This window comes from Arachis ipaensis, chromosome B10 (assembly GCF_000816755.2).
Source record: "Arachis ipaensis cultivar K30076 chromosome B10, Araip1.1, whole genome shotgun sequence".
NCBI classification, from domain to species: Eukaryota; Viridiplantae; Streptophyta; class Magnoliopsida; order Fabales; family Fabaceae; genus Arachis; species Arachis ipaensis.
Genome location: NC_029794.2, coordinates 118,261,947 through 118,273,296, shown reverse-complemented (window position 1 = coordinate 118,273,296; position 11,350 = coordinate 118,261,947). Strand labels below are relative to the sequence as shown.

The 11,350-nt window shown below is 34.5% G+C and overlaps 1 long non-coding RNA gene across 1 annotated transcript; it reads right to left on the bottom strand.

Moving 5' to 3' along the window:
- Positions 211-10,870, bottom strand: LOC110267966. The gene is made up of 3 exons (XR_002355949.1): positions 10,675-10,870; positions 10,332-10,333; positions 211-220 (listed from the first exon to the last, which is right to left on the bottom strand). It is a non-coding gene; the product is annotated as an uncharacterized LOC110267966 (long non-coding RNA).

The window sequence follows — 11,350 nt, the reverse complement described above, 5'->3', positions numbered from 1 at the left end:
TGTTTTCGCTTTTGCTTAGCTTCTTCTTCAAGGCTCCTAGATATGAATTCTTTCAACTATATTTATATAATTCATTTATTTTAGAGGTCGTAATACCTCGCCACCTCTGCTTTACGACTTAAGCGTAAGGCTCTGTGTGGTAGGGTGTTACATTATGGTATCAGAGCAGTTCGTTCCTGTAGAGCCTAAGGGATGGACTAACTATGCTTCTGGGTATACTCTGGATGTGTGTATATGCTAATTAGGATATCTAATTGATATATATGGCATATTCATTTATGAGCATGCATTTGGGACTTTGAAATATTAGACTTGAGATATTGAGACTGATCACCTTAATATCACTTGTTCGGTGTGAACAGGAACCAATTGATGACTCGTGGACGCGGACGCGGTCAAGGCAAAGGCCAGAATATTAATGCGGAACCTAAAACAACTATGAATAATCCCGTGAACTTTACGAACTCTCTAGAGAATATGGCAGCTGCTATGCAGGCAATGGCTAAGGCCCTTGGTTAACAAGTTAATAAGGGAAATAGAGGTACCGGCAGAAATGGGCCGATGACCTTAGCAACTTTTCTGAAGATAAACCCACTAACTTTTAGAGGAACCACAAATCCCACAGAGGCTGATAATTGGTTTCAGGCAATGGAACGAGCTTTGCGAGTGCAACAAGGGCCCGAAGATCAGTGTGTTGAGTTTGCTACTTATCATCTGATGGGTGAAGCTCAGTATTGGTGGCAGGGGACCCGACGCCTTCTGCAGCGAGATAATGTTGCAATCCCTTGGGATGTATTCCAATCCGAGTTTTATAAAAAGTATTTCCTAAACCCCGCGAAATAAATAAATAATTATCTAATAAATTAATTACTTTTCAAAAAAAATAGAAAATTAAATTTTTATAATCTAGAGAAGTAGAAATATTAAAAATATAAATTTTGATACTAATTTTAAATATTTTGACCCAAGATCGAACCAACGGGCCAAACCGATTGAACTGGACACAAATTGGACCCAAAGCACAACCCGTTCACTCCCTTATAAGTGGCTTCAGCCACTTCTCCCTCAATGAAATGGAAATTCACACTGTTGAATGGAGAAGAGAGATATCTCCATGAAAGAAAGAAAACCTAACGTCTCCGAGAATTCAATCGTCCATACCTTTCAATCTAGAGTTTCGATTGATAAGCCGTCAGAGGCCACGTATTCGTCTCGGAATTATTTTCAATTCTATTTGAATAAAGTGGTAAGAAATTTGCATTTCTCACCTAGTTCTCCCTCTCTTTAATTTCATGATTTTAGAGTTTGGGTATTGAGGAATTGAATGATTTTGATGGTTTAGGTGAACTCTAGCAGCAGATAATCATTGGATTTTGTCCAACTGATCTGTTGGTAAGGTAAGAAACTGTTGAACCCTTGTGAATCATTGAATTAGCAAACTCTATGATTATGATAGTGATATTGTGTGAAATAGATTGTGTTCTGGTTGATTTGGAGTTTAATTGGGCAGCTTGGAACGAAATCCGGATAATTAGGCTTGAGGAATTGACGTTTAGAAGCTTGGAGCTTGTGAAAGGAGAGATTTTTGGAGTGTTCCGAGCTTAGAGAGGAATCATCCAAGTTTTTTCTCATGGTTAATATTTAATGTCATGTGAAAACTTAGGCTAGAAGACCTTAAGATAGGAATGAACTAAATGAATTATTGATGGATTGTGTATATGGTATATGATGTGTGGTTTGGTTTTGTAAATAATTTACTATTGGAGTTGGTTGGTTTTGAGAAAATATTTAATATTGGAATTGGTTTGATTTTGAAATAATTTGATACTAGAAATGATTTGAAGGACTGAGAGGTGTTTGATTTGGTGGTTGGGACCCTTGAAGGGTGGCAGAAGTTTGAGATTTAAAGGAGATACTATCAAAATTTCTATGATGGATTCCATTGGTCTTCACTGTATCACAAATTTGCAGGAAATTAGAGATGAACAAGTTTGGTTTCCTGTGGGAGTCCATAAAAGCTGATAGTTTTGCTATACTAAAGTAATGAGCTGAGGCTTCAACTCAAAGTTGTTGGCATTCACATGGGGCACAGCAATGCTACTGCCATAGAATGTGGGATTTGGAGCAATGTAAGAACCAAGAGTCCTTTTAGGTTGCTCGGGAGCATTAGGAGCATTAGGGATAGCAATATTGTTGTTATTTGGCTCCATAGTAATCTTTTCAACTTCCTCTTTAGAATTGTCTCTTAGACTTTCAACAACTCTATAAACTCTAGCCTGTTGTTGGCGTCTTCTAACGGTTCTTTTAATCTCATGATCAAAATCAAGAAGAGGTTCCTTGTCTCTATTTCTGCTCATAAACAAACAGAAAAAAAAGTGGGAATCTCTACATTAGAGTGAGGAGAATTTTCGGTGAGGTGAACTAAGTAAAAGGAATAAAATAAAATAAACTAAATAAAAGGAAGGAATATTTTCGAAAATAAAAAAGAAATTTAAAGAAAAAAATTTTAAAATCTAGAAGGAAAACTAAGAAAATAACTTAAATAAAACAAGGAAAAATTCAAGTATAGAACTCAAAAATTAAAAAGGAAAATTAAGCAAATTAATGCAAGAAAATTTCTAATCTAGGTAATCAAACAATGGGTAGTTGTCAATCACAGTTAATCTCCGGCAACAGTACCAAAAACTTGGTGCGAAATTTCTAATTCACAACTTACCGGTAAGTACACCAAGTCGTATCAAGTAATAACTCAAGTAAGTAAGAGATTAATGGATCGAGCAACAATAATTGAATGATTAGATTAGTCAGACAAGCCAAATTGAGTGTTTTGTGTTCCAAGTATCATAAAGCAATGAATCATAGAATTTAAGAAAGCAAGTAATGGTCCTTATCACACACTTTAATCATGTATAGATTCAATTCATGGCAAACTTTAATTAATTAAACCCTAATTCCTTAGTAATTTAATCTCCTCTAACACAATCAACTGCCGATTCTTTGGTCACTTAATTTAAATTCGAGGATTAAGTCCAATTCTAGTTTATGAGCCACACAAATCCTAAGTACCCAAAGATAAGATGATTATATGTCACGTATCACGTTAAGTGTAGGTAACTAGAGAGTTGTGAGGAATTAATTTCAAGTTGTTATTCAAGTGATTTAACTTTTCCAAGATTCAACAAGAATTCAATTAGAAAAAGAGTGATCTTCCAATATACTCTAATCCCTAGGATGAAGAACGAAATTAATCCTTGAATATAAAACAGTGCATTGATTTAGAGTAGAATGACAATAGTATTAATCCATTAAAATAACAGAGCTCCTAACAATAACAATGGAGGTTTAGTTATTCATGGTGTGGAGAAATCCTAGCAGAGAAAAAATGTAAAAGTGCATAGGAAGAGAAGAAGAAGAAGTCCTAGGCCAAGATATCTTCTTTTTTTATATCTAATCCTAATTGATACAAAATTTAAATTCTAAAACCTAAAAATATCTTTTTTAATTCAAAATTGATTAAAAAATCAAATTAGAGCAAGAGATTTGGTGCTGAATCATGTGGGGACCACTCTAGTTTGCGCTACTAGCGCCAAACTCCGGGTTGGTGGCATTTAGCGCCATCTGGGCAGCAATTTTTCATGCTTTACGAGGTTTCTGGTGCCAAACGCCAGGTTGTGGCATTTGGCGCCACCATGGTAGAGGCGAAAGTGAGCTTTCTGTGTTCTAGCACCAAACGTCGGTGAGGTGGCATTTGGCGCCACCCTAGCAACCTTGAATTTGAAGTTTTTCTTCTTTCTGAACTTTGTCAAACTCGCTCGAATGCTACCTGTAATAAATCAAATTACAAAACAACTCAAAGTAGCATTCATGATGGTTTAAAACACCTAAATCTTAAAATAATTCAACAAATCCACATGCAAATCATTAAGAAAAGATAAGAAAGATGCTCACACATCATAACCCATTCAAAGCATGGTGTCTTCTCATTTCCTAGTAAAGCACACTCCAGAAGAGTTGACTTTCCATGGTGGTTATCACTGACAAAGGACGCAAACGGTAGTCCATGCCTACAAGAAAGTCAAAAATCATGGACACAATTAAATATATAACAAATAAAACCAAGGAGTGTTGATGATGGCCTAAAGTGGGTTAGGAATTTTCCTCAAAATAGAATTGGCGTTGCAAGTATAGTCCCAAACCCACAATCAACCAACATCAAAGTTTCAAATAAAGATAAGTCACAATCCAAATCAAATAACCAAAAGTATTTAAACTCCCGAGTCGTTCTCCCTAGAAATTGCAATAAAGTGTCACATTATTGGCTATGGAGGAAACAAGGGGTTTTTGATGGCAATTGACAAGAAAATTAAAAGGCAAGAAAGTAAATAGACATGCAAGGGAATTAAAGCTCAAATCAAGTAAATCAAAAATAGAATTCAAGTGGCAAAAATGAGGAACTCTTAGCAAGGATTGGGAGTTAAGGATTCCTATCATAATCATAGACCACAAACATGGTAATTGCTAAGAATTAATCCTAATTAGTCTATCCTAACATCGAGAATAAGTCAAAAGGGCATAATTGATCTCAATCCACAAGTCCTAATCAACTCACTAATTAACTTAGTGAAAGACTAGCGTTAGTGGAAACCAAACCAACTAACAATTCTAATCACAATATCGAATGGACATCTATGACTCAAGGTCACCTAATTATCCAATTCCAAGCCAAGAGTGTGAAAAACTAGGCAAAAGCTAAAAGAGACATTTTATCAAACACCTAGCATGCATAAAAGGGAAAATATCATAAATTGTAATAAAAACAAATCTAGAACTACCAATTATAATAAAATGATAATAACAACTCAAACAAGCATTAAAGAGAGACATAAAACATCAAAATTGCATTAAATAAAATTGAAAGTAACAAGAGTATTCATAAACTAGAAATGACAAAATTGAGAAAATAACAAAAGAAATAAAGATGATCAAGACAAGAAAGCAAGAAACATAAATGAAACTACATTAAAACAAGAATTAAATGCTGATTAGAGAGAAAGTAACCTAAAAAACCCTAATTCTAGAGAGAATGGGGAGCTTCTCTCTCTAGAAAACTAACTAAAATATGTAAAAACCTAAACCTAAGAGCTCCCCCCTTTATTCTTCTTCAATTTGGCTTGAAATAGCTTCAGAAATGAGTTGGATTGGGCTTTGGAGGCCTAAAAATTGCCCCCAGCGATTTGCAATTAATGACCTCACGTGCATGCACGCGTGCGTACGCACGACCTACTGTGCGTACGCATGGTTGTGCAAACTTTCCATTGTGCGTACGCACGACATTTGGTGCGTACGCATCCTTGCACGAAGTCACCGTTGTGCGTACGCACGTATCGCTGTGCGTACGCATCTTTGCAGAAGCTTCCAAACTCCATTTTTTCTTTTGGATGCTCTTTCTTCACTTCTTCAACCCAAACTTGCCTTGAAAACCTGAAATCACTTGACAAGTACATCAAGGCACCAAATGGGATCAAAGTGAATAAAATTTAGCAATAAAAAGGCCTAAAGAGCATGTTTTCACTTTCAAGCACAAATTAGGAAGACATCATGAAACTATGCTATTTCAATGGATAATTGCAAGAAAAGTCAATGAAATCTACCTAATTAAAGCAAATAAATACCATGAAATGTGGATTCATCAAGTGTCTATAAATAAAACTAAAAAAAACACTTAGTAAAATATTCATACGATTCCTTGCACATTGCATCTACCCAGAGTGCACCTCTCAATCTAAAACTCTCATCAATGTCTATTGCATAGAAGAAGTTCGAGTTGATATATTTCATGTGCAAAAAATACTTTAACATTTCTCTAACATCAAAATTATCATAAGTAGACTGAGGTTGCTTGTAATGTAATTCTTGACATCCTTTTCTAAGAAATTCAAATTTGAAGAATTACCTACTTCGTTAGCAAGTGCACGGTAAGTCTTGTTAGGTCATATTCCAATCTCGTCATTGTCCTCACTCCTCAATCACACAATTAGCATGAATGGTAAGCTCTATGTATGGTAGTGGATTGATTGTTTCGACAAACAAGGATGTGAATACCTTAATTCTAACCTCGACACCATCCAAATCGTCTTTTCCTTGTCCAACATGACATACATCCTTGCTTTGCATGTGGTAGCTGATATTAGGGGTGGAAACAGCCCATGTCAAGCCAAGCTTCACCTTAAACAGGCTAGACCTAGAATTTATTTAAAAGGCCTAAGCCTGGCCTATAGCCTGTTATAGGCTTTATTTTAAGTACTAAACCTGACTTGTTATTAAATCTGGCCTAGCCTAAAGCCTAACAAAACGTCAGGTAAACCACCAAAAATGTACTCGAATAATTTTGTAGTTACTAAAAATGCACTCGAATTTTGTTATCGGCAAAAATACCCAACATTAAATATGTATTCTCAAAAATGCTTTAGAGATTGAATTTCGATGAGATTTTTTTGCAAGCATGACTAGAAAAATAAAATATTTTTATCCTTAAAATTGATGATTTTTCGCTAAGTATATATTTTTTTGTGATTTTTTTGTCAACAACCAATAATACTTTAAAAAGTAAAATAAAAATATAGAGATCAAATTTTTATCCCCTTTTTTGTGTGTATGTTTTAAGCAGTTAGTTAAATATTCCTATAAAATTTTGGATCAAAGGCATAAGCGGTTTGTCAAATACAAAAATTGTTTGCCATTTACAAAAAAAAAATTGTTGCATTTTTTAATTATTTAAGAAAATTTTTGTCAATAATAAAATTCAGGTATATTTTTTTNNACAAACCTATTAGTTATTTTGTGAGCCCGAGACTGACCTATTAACAAAATTAAGCTTTTAAATTAACTTGGACCTAGAACTATTTCATAATAGGCCAGATCAGGTCAAATGTAGGGCAAGTTGCAGGCCCCTAGCAGGCCACCTGACCTATTTTCACCCCTAACTGATATCTTATTGCTCGAGTTGCTACCCTCAGTCGAGACACGCGACACCCTTCACGATTGCAATGAATGGGTTGGTTAATGGGTATCTTTAGTTCCTTGTTGGTTTTTGTCATAGTTTGTGTTTCTGACTTTAGTAATAAAGCCTACTTTCTTAGCATAACTCACATAAAATTCTTGTCCCGTTGTAACGAATCAAAAACTATTCCTATTGCTGAGATTTTCTTATCGCGAATGCCACCTTGGTTAGACATCTGTAATACAATTCAGAAGATATAAGTGAATAATACTTAGAGATTAAACCCTTTAGAAATTCGTTGTTTCTGTAATTTGAATGCAAACTTTATCAACTTATTCCGCATCGGCATTGCCAGATTCAGTAATGTTTAAAGCATCTACATTAGATTTACAATCTAGTTAAGTAAAATAATAAAAATTTACAAAAGAAACATCCACAAAATTTAGCTAGTAGTCCATGAACATCCAAAAATCAATCCAACTACATCAACCCTAAATTCTAAACACTAAACACTAAGCCCATAACTCCCTAAACATTGGCCCCCTAAACCCTGAACCCTAAATCCTGAATCTTAAACCATAAATCCTTAATCCTAAACCATGAATCCTAAACTCTAAACCCTAAACACTAAATCCTAAACCATAATCCTAAATCCTATATCCTAAACCGTAAATACTAAATCTTAAACCATAATTCCTAAACCATGAATTCTAAACTATAAATCCTAAACCATGAACCTTAAACTTTAAACCCCAAACTTTAATCCATGAAACATGATCCCTGAACCCTAAAACTTAAACCCTAAATCGTAAAGTGTAAATCCTAATCTTTGGACTTTGAACCCTGAATCCTAAATCAAACATTTTGAACTCTACACACTAGACCCTAAACCATTGATCCTACACCCTAAAGACTAATGGTGTTTGGTAAAACATCCAATGTTGTAGGAAAGAGAAATACCTACTTTCTAATACTAGAAAAAAATTAAAATAGATTACAAAAAACATCCAAAATATATAAAAAATTATTATACATCTTGTAATTTAAAAAAATCCAATATTGCATGAGAGATAAATATCCACATTGTAGTACCAAAAAAATCCAAAATACATAGCAAAAGAAATCTAAAATATATTAAAAAAATTATCCAAAATACAATCCAAAAAACATTGCAAACAAACATCCTGGAACAACGTAATGAAACATGTCTAACTTGAATGTTATAAAACTCCAGAAAATATGAACAGAAACAATTATCCAAAATCCCAACAAAATAAATATAAAAAATATATACAAATATTTAAAAATTCTAAAACATACATAACCATCATGTTGATAATGCATGAGATCCATAACTTGAACACTTTCATCAGTCCAACTAAGATTCTGAGATATGTCGTCTACATTCGACTCGTATATGAATCCATTTGCGTACGAACGTTGTTGCGGTTGTGATTGATGTAAGGGGAGAAACGTTGTGCTACGTGATTGCTTTCTTTCGCGAAAGAATGGCTAAGTGTGGGTGCGGTCTTGGAGAAGTTCGTGAATGGAGAGCGATGCAATCAGTGCCAATGTTGGGATTGAGAAGCGACGGATTCGTGTTCGATGGCGGACTGGGTTCTGGAATGGATTGCTCTGTGTGTGTCGGCCCCGTTGTGTTGGACAATCGATGGCATTACTGTGTGGCAGAGGCGCTTTTGTGAGATAGACGACACTGTGTACAGTGGCGATCGGTGGCGTGAGGTTCGGGACGGAAGGTGCTGCGCTTGGCGGTGGTCGGCAGTGCTTGGTGATCAACAAATGTAGGAAGAGATCATGGAGGTGAAAATAAAATGTGAGATAAGGATTGGTGCGGTTATTTTTTTTTACTCTGTACTTTGAATGTGTGTAAGAATAAAAGTTGATTGACACTTTTGAGTAGTTTTTTTTTTTCAATTTTTTCTTCGGTTTTGCTAGGTAGACAATGACTTCTGTAAACAATGTGAACAATGGGCTCTAGAATTGACCCAATAAAGTAAAAAAATACTCCACCTCAATTACCTCCTAAACCTTAAGATTAGGATAACCATCTGCACACCTAGTGAATTGAACATCCAGTCATTGTTAATTGTGCATGAGTAAATCGAATAAAAAGAAATAACCATCCAATTAAAAATAATGAACATAATCATCTGCATACATATTGAATTGAACATCCGACATATCCATTGTTTACATTGTTTAGTATTCTTATTGTCTACCTATACTTTTCTTTTTGAATCCCACTAGGAAGCCAATGAAGAATCTTGACAATGTGTACAATGGGTTGGTTATTTAGCCCAATAGAAATAACTAATAAATTCAAAAACTCTCATTCAGTTATTTAACATCAAATTTCAAATTTCAAATTCTCCAATTTCAAATTTCAAATTTTTAAAAAATCCAGTTAGTTATTTCAAAAAAATAACCATCTGAAATCCTAATTTACTAAAGCATTTCACTCCAATACTCTCTTCTTTTTAAACCAGCGGCCACTCCACCTTCATCAATAATCATCCAATTTCACCGTCACTACTTGACTTGCCACATGCCACTCACCCTTAGTAAAAATAACTATCCACTTAAGGATAAAAATAATCATTCGCATATCTAATGAATTGAACATCTAACATATTTTAATTATATATAACAAAATCCAATCCAATCAAAATAATCATCTATATAAAAATTAAAATAACCATCCGCATACCTACTAAAATGACCATTAAAATAGAAGAAGAAGATGAACAAATCGAAGAAACAACTATTGTGGTGAAACATAGTTTGAAGGACTAGGCATGAAGCATAGGGTTCAAATCTGAAAGAAGCTAACCATGCTTGGATCCGAAGAAGAAGAGCATGGTGGTATCATACTATCATCGGTGAGAAGAGGCTTGAAAGAATGGGAGAAAGCGAAGCCGGCTCAGAGGAGAGGCGCGCGAAAAAGTGGTAGCAATGTTAGGCTGAGCGTGGGAGGGCGAGGCACGTCGGGCTGACCGATGGAGGTGAGGACGGTGTCGGTGTGAGGATGTGGCGGCGTCGGTATGGCCGGCGAGGAATTTAGTGACGCGAGGTGAGGACCGGAGAAGATGACGGTGAGTTTTAAACGTGTATTGAAAGTTACGGTAAGATTAGAAATAACTGTATGTAGTGTGAATGGATTTAAATACTAATCCTAATTTTTCAAATTTTAAAATTTGAAATTAAATAATTAATTAATGATCTAATTTTTAATTATAATTTTATCTTTTTTTTAATCCATTATACACATTGTACACAATTAATATTGGTTCGTAATACTTAGTCCCTACACCGCTTTGCAATATCCGGAGTGTCACACCATGGTTAAAAGAGTGGACTTGGCCATCTATTGCTCCGTTCTTTTTTTTTTTTTACATTTTTTGCGGACACGGCCATCCTTGATCCTACTATATTTTTTGAAAAGAATCCTCAAACTCCTTAGTTTTGTTGACACTATCATTCATAAACTATTCCAGCTCTGACGAGTTTATCTTGGTATAATCATGTCTATCATTGAGTTTGATTTAAATATTATTTTACATGTCGGATATATTGGGTATTAACATTCGTCTGACATGTTGTAGACTTTGCCTCTTTCGCCTGTATGGTTATGCTTGTTTTGTTATCGTATCTACTGTTGGGTATATTAGTATGAGAAGAAGACAAAATCTTATATTTTTGTAGTGGTTTTAAGGCACGATTAGATCACTTTCTTTAGAGAGATATTTGTCCCCACACTTAGTTGCTATAGGGTTGATGACAATACTCTCCCAGGATACAATGAAACCTAAGAATTTCTTAATTAGCAATAGTAAGAAATTCTCAACTCTCTTGAACAAAGAAAATCTCTTAATAGTTGATTAACATGTGCACTTAGTACTTGTATTTTTGAAATATTGGACAATGACTTATTTATACATATTACACGTAGCAATTATGATTAGTTACGTATATCAATGGTTGTGTCTTTTCTATTGCCAATAGATACAATGTTTTGAACATACACAATTCTTAAAGAGTTGCGTCCCTTTAGTCAATAGACACAATGTTTTGAACATACATAATCCTTAAAAGGTTGTGTCCCTTCAACCAAATGGTACTAAACGGTTAGTAACCATTTATTAATATTAATAATAATGTTAATTAATCAAATTTGTAAATACCCTTCAATCCCCGACTATTTACAAAATTTAAATGTCATACAAGTATATGCATAAAGAATGTGTCACTAAGATTAAACATTCTTTTAGTGTAAATTTTAAAGTTCTAACGAAGTAATAGGTGTCTAATCAATTAAACCTATACTCCATA